Below are 12,781 nucleotides of genomic sequence, written 5' to 3' on the forward strand. Positions count from 1 at the left end.
CGTACGAGCATTAAGTGTGCTGTGTTTCATCCTCTAAACCTGCAGTTTCACTAGCAATGGATATTTGGTTTAGCCTGGTGTATATTGGTATAGCCTGCACACTTCAGATTCTTATTATGCACTGCATAAGCATAAGCACATCTCATTTGAATGCTGCTACCCTTTAAAAGGACCGCTTACTTTATGTAAACAGAAGAGGCATATTCAGAAGATACAGACCCAACTTTTCTCTCACTGCCAAACTGTTGCAGTCATTAATTACTTGCTGTCTGGAATGCCTAACAAAGCACCTTCCATTTTTAACATTTAACGTAATAAGAGGCAAAACCAAATTAAAAGATAGCCACTTAGGTCTCAGCACCATCCTCTGCAATGGAAGGAGAGGATTTAAGATTGATGAGGCGTTTTCCATACTTACGCAGGGAAGTCTTACAAATGTTTACAAACAATCATCTGCTCCAAATGATGTCTTCTCTGTTGATAGACTGCTCATATCCAGAAGGATGAATCAGCTGAAACCTGACTGCCAATTAATGCAACAGCCACAAATTCAGAAATTGGAACGTATTTCAAAACTATCACTAAGGTGACCTACTCCACATATTGCATGTTATCTCTTTGACACAACCCACGCCTTTGAAACTCAACTGAGCAACTGGTTCTGTAATCACAGATGGTTGTAGAGCATGGCTCTGGTTTCTCACGACTCAGTTGTTCACAAATTTCAAAAGAGAGTTTTACCCTCTGAGCATCAATGTTCCTGCAAAATGAACTGTGTAGATATATGCAGCCTAAACTCAGGTACCTGCACACTGGAGTCGACATCCATTTGCATGCTTCAGAAGCTAAAATATAAAAGTCACAGACAACTACACTAATTTTGTTTGAAAGGAGGTGTTGGAACATGAGAATATCTGTCCTGGGACACTGAATGCACAGAAAACACGTTTACCAGTGAAAGACAAGAAGGCATTCTCATATGTTTTGGGGTTTTAGAAGTTATTGCTATTATACTGACTACGGCTACTTGATGAAATGAGTAAGTATGAGGTGAATCAGGATGCTAATGCACAGCAGAATTGAGAACAAACATTTGCCCAAATCCTTCCTGTTTTAAGAGTTTGTAAAGAGATTGCTAAATTTAGAAACGTGGGACAGAAAGACCACAATGACTGGCCCAAGTCTGGACCCAACTCAGAAACTGACAGTTTTAGAACATCAATCCAAATCACTTTCCTATTGTATTTCAATATGAATCATATGATTTCAGGGAAGATCTGGAACCAAAATAGTTTTATTAGACTTTGTTGCAATCAGCAGACTGGACTAAGATATCAGTATGTCTCCTCCCTCCAGGCCATTTAAAGCTATGAACCAAGTGATACTTCTGATTCTGGGAAACCCTCTGCAAAACACTCTCATGCAGAACAAAAGGAAAAGAGCACAGCTGCTGCATGTGTAGTTTCTATGGAGTTCTACAAAAAGCAGGTTTTCCACTCTACTCACTACCTACAAGCAGCAAGCAAAGGAGAAGGGTGAAGAAGTTCTGCCATAGACAACTAAGTATTGGCTTGGAAGATACAGGACTGTGGTCCACAAAAGTTGGAGAAGGTGTCTTAAATTCCACATACACACTGATATTTCACATGTCAATGGCTGTCTGTTGAGATATGCAGAAGCTGGGTCTCAAGAGTACTGGTAGACACTCGTTTTTCTTACAAACACTTTTAAATGCAATCCTTATGAAGGTAAAATTGGGATTCTGTAGGACAAAATAATTTTGCCCAATTGCCAAGCACAATATTTTATCAGTAGTATTCTTTTGCCTGCCCCTTCCATTCTAGTCACCAAAAAATAGCTGGGAACAAGCTGATCTACTCTCAAAATCATTAGGTGATCACAAAGCTGAACACTGTTACATGACACGGGCCCAAGTGCTGGCAACAAGCAAAGACACACAGCTCTACTGTGGCAGGGAACTGAAGAAAGAGGGTCATGTTTCAAGACAGACCTAAGAGAGACAAAACTCCAGGAAAGCAAATTCCAGCCTGTAGACACAGGAGCCCCAGAATAGTGCTAATCCCTCAGTACTACAGACACACTCACGCTAACCAGGAAACCTCTCTTGCTTCGAAGTCCATCCAGCTGCTGCACCACTCATTTAACACATAAAGCACCCTGTACCTGACAATTTCAGTGTTTAAAAAAAAAATGAAATCTTCTCTCAAAAGATTATCTCTATTTCCATGATTATCTGCTGCTGTCCAAAGAAATGAGAAAATCCCCCAGCAACTCCTGACAGGGGTTCCTCATTCACAGGTCTTCTTTGTGGCCTACACTGTAACTACAGCTGTATTCTTGTCCTTCTGAAGGACAGCTCCCAGCTGTGCAACACACCAGACATGTGCCCTAGTGAGACAAGATCTGGATCTCCAGATGCACCATGCAGGTGACTGAAGATTTTCTTCAACTTCATCAGCAGTCATGGTGTTGTTCAGCTGTGGTGCAGGTTCTTGCTCCTTCTCACAAGCATGCACACCCTTCCTGCACAGAGACACAGACCTCTCAACAGACATTCATCAGGTTGCACTGTCTGTACAAGGTTATTCTGCAGATAGCCTGTAGGGCTTAGCTACTTGAAAACATGAACTAGAGCTCCAGTGTAGTCTCTCCTGCAGCCTGATATTCGGTGTCATCAGGACACTTAAATTCTTGCATGCGGATGTGCTAAGTATCTGCAACCCTCAGTGATTTTGATCAAAACTGCTGAGCAGGTCAACTGAAGACAGAAGGACAAAACAGCTCCTCTACTTATTTTTGAATTAGAAAAAGAAGTGTAAAGGAAGACAACTTGTCTCTGAGTGCGTGCATGTTTTTGTACAAATCTATAAATTGTGTAAATTATGGTTAATATTAAAGTTATATGCCCCTGAGTCCTTTTTTAGGAAGGAAGATAAATATTCACTGCAAAAGTTTTAAGTTCAAATACAGAATGACAGTATTAACTAATATCATAACGTCTCAAATTTGAGTGGCCCTTCACAAAAACCTTCAATAAATGTTTCTGATTTCAGAAACAATTCACATAGGCATTTGCAAATAGCTTTCCAATCTAGTAACAACCCTCATCAAGAAAATATATTGGTGAGATTTTGTACTAAATAATTTATGACAGACAACCAGTACTGCTAACCAGTGTGGACTTTCCCTGACAGAAGAAGGAGAGCTGCAGAATCCTTCTTTCCTACTGGCACTGGCTGGCAAAGCTCATGCTGTGATATCACTTCAGACAGACACGGTTATGCACCACTCCCATTAAATCTGGTGCACACATATCTCTGGCCTGCTCTCATTTCAACATTTTCAAAGGCTGCCCCAAATCTTTTTCTTCACTTTTTCTGAATAGCAAACAAGGAAAAAGAAGATGCTTTCCAAAAAGTATTATTTTAAAAAAAGCACTGGTATGAATCTCCAACAAGTATATGCCAATACCACGTGTTTTATTCACAGCTGTAGTGGCAGCAGCAGCAATGTTTCATCATATTTACCATATGGAAGAAAGAATAAACTGAAAAATAAATCTAACTCTCCTAGCACCATCAAACTAATATCTAAAGTCTACAGTTAAGATGCAAGAGTGCCAAACACTGTGATAGCTGAAATTTACAATCAGCAACTCAAGTTACTGAAACTTGAAAGTCTACTGAGAGCCACAAACAGCAGGGCGCAAACCAATGCTACAGCCACAACCCAGAATTTTCAATTAATAAACTCATTTAGCTTAGGATAATTAAATGGGCATGTGTTTTCCGCCTACTGTGTAAGAGAAGCCCCTGAAATCTGTTGGGTCTGGGTTTTAAAAAATTTTGCTTTAATCTGTTAGCTTTCCAAGAAGGAATACCTGCATTAATGAGCTAAACAGTAGGTGAACAGATACATATCTCTGCAACAGGGAGAACTGAGGTCACTCCAGGCACCTTCGATATTTCTTGGGACTACTATTGTCACCATATATGCAAAACAGCATCTAACCTGTAAAAGCCCATCCCATCCTCTCGCTTTTCCAACTCATCGGCTGCAACCTTCTGCAAAGTTCTACCAAAGAAAAATACTCTCTTTCTTCCTGAAAGCTAGCAAAAACATAAACACCTCTGTTGTATGAATACTTGTATTGGAACATGTATTTTCCTCAAGAGAGAGGCCTAGGCTATGCCTGGGACACAAGTTATGTTCGAGCCCTGGGTTAATTAGAACTATTTTCAGCGGTGAATTCCGAGAAAGTCACAACTGTTTAATGAAGGGGGGGCGGGGGGAAAGAAAAAAGAAAAACTGAATCTCGGGTTTTCCGCAGCTCCCAGTCAGAACCCAACAAACCCATGCCCTTATCCCCAAACACCTGGGTCAGGTACAGCAGCACGGAGAGCTCTGTCCACATCACGCTGCCACCTCCGCGACGCCCAAACCCAGGGAACGGCCGTAACGAAGGTGCGAACCCGGCACCTCAAAAACGGCCCCAAGGGCCGCGTTTCCCCACAAGTTCCGGCAGGGCAGGGCAGGACAGAGAAGCGGGGGCCTCCCCGCGGGGCTCCGGCGAGAGGCGACGGGCAGGGGCCTCCCAGCCTCCTCCTCCCCTCCGGAGCGCGGGGCCGAACGCCCCAGCCCGCCCGCTGCGAGGCGGAGTTCGCCCGCCCGCCCGCCTGGAGGCCGCCCCCGCCCACAAGGCCCCTCGGCCTCGCCGCCCGCAGGGTCACCGGCGGGGCAGCGCCGGACCGGCCCCGGCCGCCCTTCCCCGGGGGCGCCGAGCGCCGCCCGCAACTCTCCCAGGCCCAGGGAGCGCTTTCAGAGGCGGGAGCTCCCCGGCCACCTCCCCGCCCGAGGGAGCGCTGCCCGGCGGCACCGCCGGGCTGGCAGCTGGGCGGGCAGAGCCGGGCGCGTGCCAGCGGGGCGCATAGAGGGGACGCGGCCGCACCGCTCGCACCCCGCTCCTCTCCCGCGGGGCACCCGGAGAACCGCAGCACACCCTCCCCCCGCGCACCCGCCGCGACGGGGCTCGGCCTCAGCGCGGCCCCGCCGCCCCCGGCCCCGCTGACCTGCCGTGCCGTGCCGAGCGGCGGGAGCGGCGGGGCCGCCGCTGCCGAGGCGCTGCGGACGGAGCGGGCGCGGGGCGTGTTCGCGGGACAACGTGCTGCAGGAGTCAGCGCCGGGGCGGGGCCGCCGCGGGGCACCCTGGGCGCTGTAGTCCCCGCTGTCTGCTCGGGCGCGGGACAGCGGCGGCAGCGGACTACAGCTCCCAGCTGCCGGCTCCTCCTCCCTCTCTCGCCCCACGCGGCTCCTCCGCTGGCGGCCGCTCCGTTCCAGCTCCGTGTCCGCCCGGCTCTCGGCAGCCGATCGGGGCTGTACCCGCGGAGGGGTCGCTGCGGGTTATTGGAGTTTCCGCGGGAGCCCCGAGGTGGAGCGGGAGCGTGCGGGAGTACCGTCAGCGGGTTTCGAAGCACCTTCAGCGTCCCTGAGGGGCAGGGGCCTTCTGGCCGGGAATTGAGCCACGTCCTCTTTGAGGCTGCTCTCCCTGGCCAGCTGAAGCAGCTCAGCGGCCGCTCTCACCCGAGCCCAGCTCGGTGCGGGAGGTCCGGCTTGGTACCGACCTTACAGTCCTAGACTGTGAGCCAACAGCGCCTCCCCGCCGGCGGTCCTGCCGTGGCTGCCGGCGGCTGTGCTGTGCTGGCCCACGCGTGGCTGTTCTTACGAGTGCTTTGGAAATGTGTAAAGATGTGAGGGAACCCGTAGGTGTGGGACTGCACGGGGTGTCCCTGTGAAAACATGCCGTGGTCGTGGGTCTAATGGAGATTGAAATCGGAGGGAAATCACACTCCAGTCGACGTCATCTCCGAAGCCATCCGTGACTTCCTCGATGTGCAGTCCTGCTCTTGCCACGGCTGTTCTGGCGGTTCCCTTTCTTCACAGCAGGCCTCTCTGCTGCTGGAGAAGAGTTAATGTTTCGCACAGGAAACCTGAAAAATCTGTGTTGCACCACCTGTTCGAGCACAGCTGGCATTTAATCATACTTGAAATTACCAGGCTGACACAAACAAATCTTTTACTGGTCAAGAAAACATTTTTTTCTGGAAAGATGTGTCAAGCTGATTATAGCGACTGATTGTTGTCTCTGTCCCTTTTCCTTCTTTTTTCTGTTTCTGGTAGCTCAATGACTATTGCTAAAGCACCCATTTAGTCTAAGCACGCATCTGTTGTCTTAATACATTTTCATTAGAACAGATTTGAGGATATGTTTTCTGATCTTTTCTTAACTTTTCTTTGCTTCACAGCCAGGGTTAGTTTAGGATTGGGCTGAGCTTTGGAAGTATGTGGTATGTAGAAATCAAGTCCAGACATGTTGAGACAGTTGGGAATTTTACTTCCCATTTTGTGTAGTAATAGTTTCAGTTTGCTGTAAAAGCACAGAGCAGGCATTTCATCTGTGAAAATAATGAAATCAAAACACCAAGTAAGGTATACGCTATGCAGACCTTCAATTCTGGGGAAAAAAAGCCATCCAGTGTCTGACAGAAAAGGAAGAAAAATTCTCTTTGAGCATTTTAATCTAGTGCTGTTCAACCAATTCCAACAAACACGTTTGGGTTTTTTTTCCCCACAACTGGTCACTGAAGGCCACCGAGAAAGATGGGACACTACTAAATAAAAGAACAAATTGGTTGCTGCTTTTGGGGAGCATCCGAGATGGCTTTCTTGGTATCCAAGGACATCTGCCCTTTGCGTAGTGCCATTTCTAGATGCAGCTGTTCCCTGCTGACCACAGCTGCTTTCTTCTGAGTCTGCTTCTAATCCCACCTCTTCTACACATCGGCCTTGCCCTACCACAAGCTTTCCATGGCATCAGATCCACCGTGGTGCTGTCCCGTAGCAGGTATAATCCTATGAACGTGTGCTAAGCAGCACGTGAGAGGCCTCACTGCTCAGCAACCTGGATCTCAAGTTGCAGTAGTGTCTCTTACACAGCTGACTGCAGGTTTTATTCTCTTACTCATACTTGCTCAACTATCAGTGTGTGCCAGGCTTACACAAAATTTGTTATTTGCATTATAATATATTTGGTTCAAACTGTATGTCCTAAGTGACTGTTCTGCTTTTTTTTTAGCTGCAGCTCCTGCTGCACCACCACTGCACACCGCTGGTGTTTGGTGCAAACTCTGTGAATCCCTTGATAGACTATAGATGTGTTCCCAAGCTTCCCACTGCTTCAGCTGCAAAGGTTCAATGATTTTTTAGTTAGAGCTTGGGGAGCACTGCCCTAGCCTGCAGGAAGGACCTCACCTGATCTGATCTGATCTGTCTGTGTGGGAATACTGTGAACCTTGCTGACCTGTTTTTCCTTTAGCTCATGATACTGCACTCTGATTATGTGAACAGTGTTGGTGCTTTCATGTACGATTACTTCAGGCAGTGTTTCCTTTGCTGGCTCAGCAAGAACTGCGGTGGTTGAACGTGCCTTTACAAGGACCAAGGCAAGATGCAGGTCTCTACTGACACAAAACAGTGTGGCTGGAGATTCTGCCTGTGCTATTTCAGCCTGGTCTGTGGTGCACAACACTTCTGAAAGTGGAAAGGGAGTGCTGAGATAAGAGGAAGTTTATCAAACAGTGAAGACCTCTGCCAGCACTATTGTTAGAGGTGCCCTTGTGCTAGGACTGTGCCAGGGATCCTTCTGAAAGCTGTGATGTCTCTGTGGGAGCCTGTGTGACTGTACTGGTCTGTATTTAGAGAGGGTTGTAGTAATTAAACGATCCATTTATTAGCAATTGCAGGATGAGTCACTGTTGTCTGCTAAGTAGCCTAGTGTAACATGTAAATTCTTAATATTTATTTTTAATACTTCAAATGTCTTCTTTAAATGTTGCCATTGACGTGGGATTGTTTTGAAATCAATGGCAAATGCCAGCAGTGAAGAGAGGGCTTGGTAGGTGATTCATGGATTTCTTCAGTGTTTCAACTCTACTGAAAATGCCCTTTTTTTTATATTGAGGCTAAGCCTCACTAAATGATTGCCAGCCACAACGCAGTATATCTGAAGTAGTTTTATTGTGTAGCGAGTCCGAAAGTCTCCTCATGCACATGCCAGTGTTCTTCGGCATAGGTGTTTCCAGGATGGGGTAGGAGCAAGGACAGGAAGTTAAGTGCACTTCTGCCTGCTCTCTCTTCCTCTCTCTTTCCTTCTTTCCCTTCCATCTCTTTTTCTCTCTTTTTTTTTCTTGACAAGTTATTTTTACATGAGGTTTCTAGAGAACTGATAGCAGTGATGGTGACATTAGCTAGAGCAGCTCAATTGTCTTCAGTGATCTCTGATTTGTAGGCAATAGAGACCCGGTGCAACATTTGCATCAGCCTCTGAACAGATTGCCAGGGAAGTCACCAGGCTGTTTCCTGGATGGCCATAGGTCTGTCCCTGCCACAACAGGTTCTTAAGAACTTGTAGTAACAAGAAATTCAACACTACCACCAAAACAACTCTACCATTAAAAACTGAGCGTTAGAAGGTTGTTCCAGCGTCTGACCTAAACTCGTGTTTGCTTGCATCCAAGTCCAATAGCTCATGCCCTGCTCTCTGTGGGTCTGGAGGACAACTTTCTTGTCACGTCTCCTCTTGCCTTCACTACATTAGGGAGCCTTACGATTTTCTCCACAAGTCCCACCCTCATGGACACTTGGCTGGGGGCCGTACTGCACAGTGCCTGGAAAACGCCCCTGGGCCCATCCTCGCTGACTCCCCCCCAGTTCCGCAGAACCCTTCCCGCCACCTCCCCCGTTCCCAGACCGGGGCCGGGCCCACTCAGAACCCTTCCCGCCACCTCCGCCGTTCCCAGACCGGGGCCGGGCCCACTCAGAACCCTTCCCGCCACCTCCCCCGTTCCCAGACCGGGGCCGGGCCCACTCAGAACCCTTCCCGCCACCTCCGCCGTTCCCAGACCGGGGCCGGGCAGACTCGGGCGGGCGGTGGCGCTGCCGCGGGGCTGCGGCGCCCTCTGGCGGCCGCCCGCCGTCAGCGCAGCAGCGGGGGCACCCCCACGTCCCACCCGCTTCCGCTTCATTTTCCTTTCCTGGCGTGACTGTGGGAGAGACCACCCATCCATTCCAGACTGCGAGGCAGAAGAAGAAAGCAGAGGCAGAATGACTACCAGCTCCGCTGAATTTATTTGACCGTCCTCCCTGGAGGAGACGCAAGTTTCTGGCATTTCGTTCTCATTCGCTGCATGTTTGTTATCGCTCAGCAAAGCACCCGAGGCCCAGCTCCAGCGTGCTTCGGTCACTCGGATCGCGAGTACGGAGTATATTCACGTTCTCCAAAACAGCAGCATCTAAACCACGCACAAGGTGCCGAGAGGGAAGTTGGAGTGCAGTTCTGTGCGACCAGGAGGGATGCAGCCCTTCTGTCCCTCAGGCAGTGCAGAGATGGCAGCCTGGCATGGCAAGAGTGCCAGACAGACCCAGTGCCCTCTGCGGCACCAGTGTATCTGCTCCTGAGGCTGGGAAAGTCTTGGAGTTGTTCCTTCAATGCTGCTTCAACAACTAAGCTGCTGTATGTGGCTGAACTGGCTCCAACGAAGCTGATTTGGTGAATCAGAAGAACCAAACGACACACTGGACTAGCTCAACCGCCTCTGGACTTTACAATTTACCCTTAAAATTTACATGAGGCTTAGGGCCAGTTCATCATGAGTGGTTGCTGCGAAGGGAAACTCGGTGGTAAACTGACGACTGTGAGCAAGGCTTTAGTAGCCCAGGTCCAGCCCCAGCTGCTGTGCTGGAGAAGCATCGTGGGACAGGCAGGCGTGCAGCCCGCCTTCCCGTGCACGTGGAAGAGGATGGTGCTGCTGGCAAAGGGTCCAGAAGGGCTGCAGCTCCCTTCTTCTTCCTCTGCTTCCTACTCTCTGCTCTCCCCCTTTCCATTAGCTGACCTGCAGAGCACGGTGCAATGTAAAGGCACTCTGGTAGTTGTAGGTAATACAGCTTGGGTAGCAGAAGCTGCATCAGCACAGGGCTGTTTGTGGGATTGTTTGTGTGGGAGGCATGTGGAGCAACCAATGTGGCACTGCTGTGACAGCAAGATGCTTGTGAGACGTGGGCTTTCCTCGTCCAGGAGGCAAATCAGAGCTTCTGCTTCTCTACAGGAAAGGCTGGAAAAGAAGGCAAACCAGAGATGTGCCTCTGTGAGGGAGTCTAGGATTGCTCAAATTAATCTTTCTGTTCACCAGAGGAAACCACAAGTCCCACAACAGAGCCTAACCCCCATAAGCTTTAGAAGACAAGGAGATACAACAGAGCTATTATATATGCTCTTGTTCCTACACATGAACAATTAAGTCATGCAGTGCTTTTTTCAACTAATAACAGACTGGATTAGAGCTACAGAGCAGAAAATCTGGGCTAATGCCAGTTTGCAATCCTGAACACACACTTGTCTGCCTCAGATTTGAAAGCTGTGTGGCATTATGGGAGACTTTGGGTGTAATCCCTGTAAATAAGTAAACAAATGAGTTGAAGATAAAGACCAGATAATGAAGTACTGAAAATCATTGCTAATGTCAATGTGAGATGTGGACACAAGGAATAAAATTATGGGTCCAGATCCTTGGTTTAAAGTTGTACTGAAAACACTGGTTTTGCACTGGTACTTTTTCTGTTAAATTCCTCCCTTCTCACAAGCCTTGAGGCATACATAAACATTAACAGCTTGTTCTACAACAAATTGAGCTGGTGATTGAAAGAGACAGGTCCTTTCTGCTCTCCACTGTTTCCCCAAGGGATCATTCAAAGCAAAGAACAGTAAGTTAATTTGAGCAGGTGGTGCAAACATTTCCCCACGTACAATGTCCGTATGGGAAATCAGTGAAAGTGCTGTAATCAACTTGCCTGCTCATCAGCTCCTCTGTTTGCATGAGCTGTAAGAGTCCTTATGTGTACATGCATTCATTTAAGGACAAGGTTTGCACAACTGAAGTCCCTGGTAAAGTTCTTTCACACTTCAGTGGCTACAGGACCTGGCTCTAGGAGCTTGCTGGGAGTCAGCTAAGGCTGGAGAGCCTCGATACTGCTAGTATTGTATTCCTTCATTTATGTAACTTGATTTTTAAAAAAATCAAGCCTGTCATGTGATTACAATCCATTTCTTACTGATATCTAGGAACAGTCTGATTCACAAATCCCAGCTGCTTTTGCCTTCATAAATTGTATGGAAAAGTGCTTAACTTCCCAAAGGCCCCTTCATAATGCTTTTCTCCTGAAAAAAATTAAATTGCTAGTAAAATCATTAGGCCACCTTAATGTTACCTTGAGTTTGTGTACATGTTTCAGAAGTAGGGAATAGTACAATGCAGAATCAGAACCTAAAATCCAAACTTATACCTATTACATATCAGAATATTCAGTTACCTCCCATGGATTTGAGTAAAAATATCAGTTCTCATATCTGTGTCCTCTAATAGACCTTGAAATGAAAAGGTGCAGTCTCCAAAAAATAAAATGCTTTCAAATTTTCTGCAGAAAATCCTGGCGCATACACCTAAGAATAAGAGTGAAAAGAAGGAGGGAGACATCCTCAAGATAAATAAATGCTGCTTATTTGCTTTTTTGAGCTTAAGCTGAAGGTGTGGAACAGGGGGTTCTTAAACATGCTTGTGATCTGGACACAGCAATTTCATCTAAAGCCAAATGTCTTCTGAGAAGGTAGAGAACTTACTGGTTAAACACAGACAACAAGTTTGAAAAGGACTCTGTTAAAGAAAAAAAAAAGGTTAAAATTATTACATGATCAAAACTAACAGCTTCCATTCACCTGCTCTGGGACTTGTGGTCCTGGTAGAGTGGTTTAAAGAGTTACCACCCTTCAATCAGAGTTTAGTGCCCCTAAAGAACTTGGAAGATAAAGGGCAGGTGTTCCCCAGTTGTCTTTTTCTTTTAATGAGATAGTTGTCTACAAAGCTGATGGAGAACAGGGAAAGGGGGTGAATTAGAGATGGGGCAGATAACAATAGCATCTAGATATTTTGAAGGATGATAGGAGGTAAGATAAAGCTCCTATGAAAGTTTACAGGTCTTGTTTCCTGTGTTTACTGTGGTTTTGCATCAGCCCAATACTGCTGTACTCAAATTTGGGCTTGTTTTTAATGAGTAACCTTTCTATGCAGGGAAGAATCAAGCGTTGTATGCCTAGAGGTGCATTCTGATGTTTCTACTTGCTTAGGAAGAATAAAGTTATTGTTGTGTAGCAGAAATCCTCCTTTAGCTCAAAGATAAAGAGGCATCTTTTGAATATGTAAGATTCTGTGAGGATGATTTACTGTATTTTTTATTTTAGGGAGGAATTAGACACTCCTGAGTTGGCTACAATAGTCCTTGTTCCTCCTCAAGAGTAAAGAAAGAATTATGTATAGTTAAGGATCAGTGAAAATTTTCAATTCATAAGTTATGTAAAATAAGAACTCTCTTTTTCTCCAATGTTGGATATTGTAATTTTCTTATCCCTGACAAATTACAGAAAACTACCCCCCCAATTTTCTAGTCTTTTGCCAGTTTTCAAGTCTGTAGTCCAAAGTCTGGAAGTGCTATAAGGAGGTGGTTAAAATACAATTTTTAAAGGAGAAAAACAGTATCTTTTACCTTAACCTTTTTCAAAACAGTTTTTGAGGAACTGTAGTTGCTGGAAGTTAAAAAAATTCTATTTCAGATTCAGATAAATAGCTGCCCTGGAAATTTCAGCTTAGGTAGTTAT

The 12,781-nt window shown here is 46.7% G+C and overlaps 1 protein-coding gene across 2 annotated transcripts in view; it reads right to left on the minus strand.

The window, feature by feature from the left end:
• TRABD (TraB domain containing) overlaps positions 1 to 5,149 on the minus strand; it is a 31,421-nt gene extending 26,272 nt beyond the window's left edge. The window contains exon 1 of one of the 2 annotated variants that reach the window (XM_017818210.1): positions 5,091 to 5,149. The gene's annotated coding sequence lies outside the window, so the exon portion shown is untranslated. Of the gene's footprint in view, positions 1 to 4,396; positions 4,567 to 5,090 lie in introns of those variants that run through there. The other variant, XM_017818208.1, reaches the window with a different exon arrangement.
• Positions 5,150 to 12,781: the final 7,632 nt, after the last annotated feature.

Source organism: Lepidothrix coronata, unplaced genomic scaffold (genome assembly GCF_001604755.1).
Source record: "Lepidothrix coronata isolate B3197 unplaced genomic scaffold, Lepidothrix_coronata-1.0 Scaffold66, whole genome shotgun sequence".
In the NCBI taxonomy this organism is placed as follows: domain Eukaryota; kingdom Metazoa; phylum Chordata; class Aves; order Passeriformes; family Pipridae; genus Lepidothrix; species Lepidothrix coronata.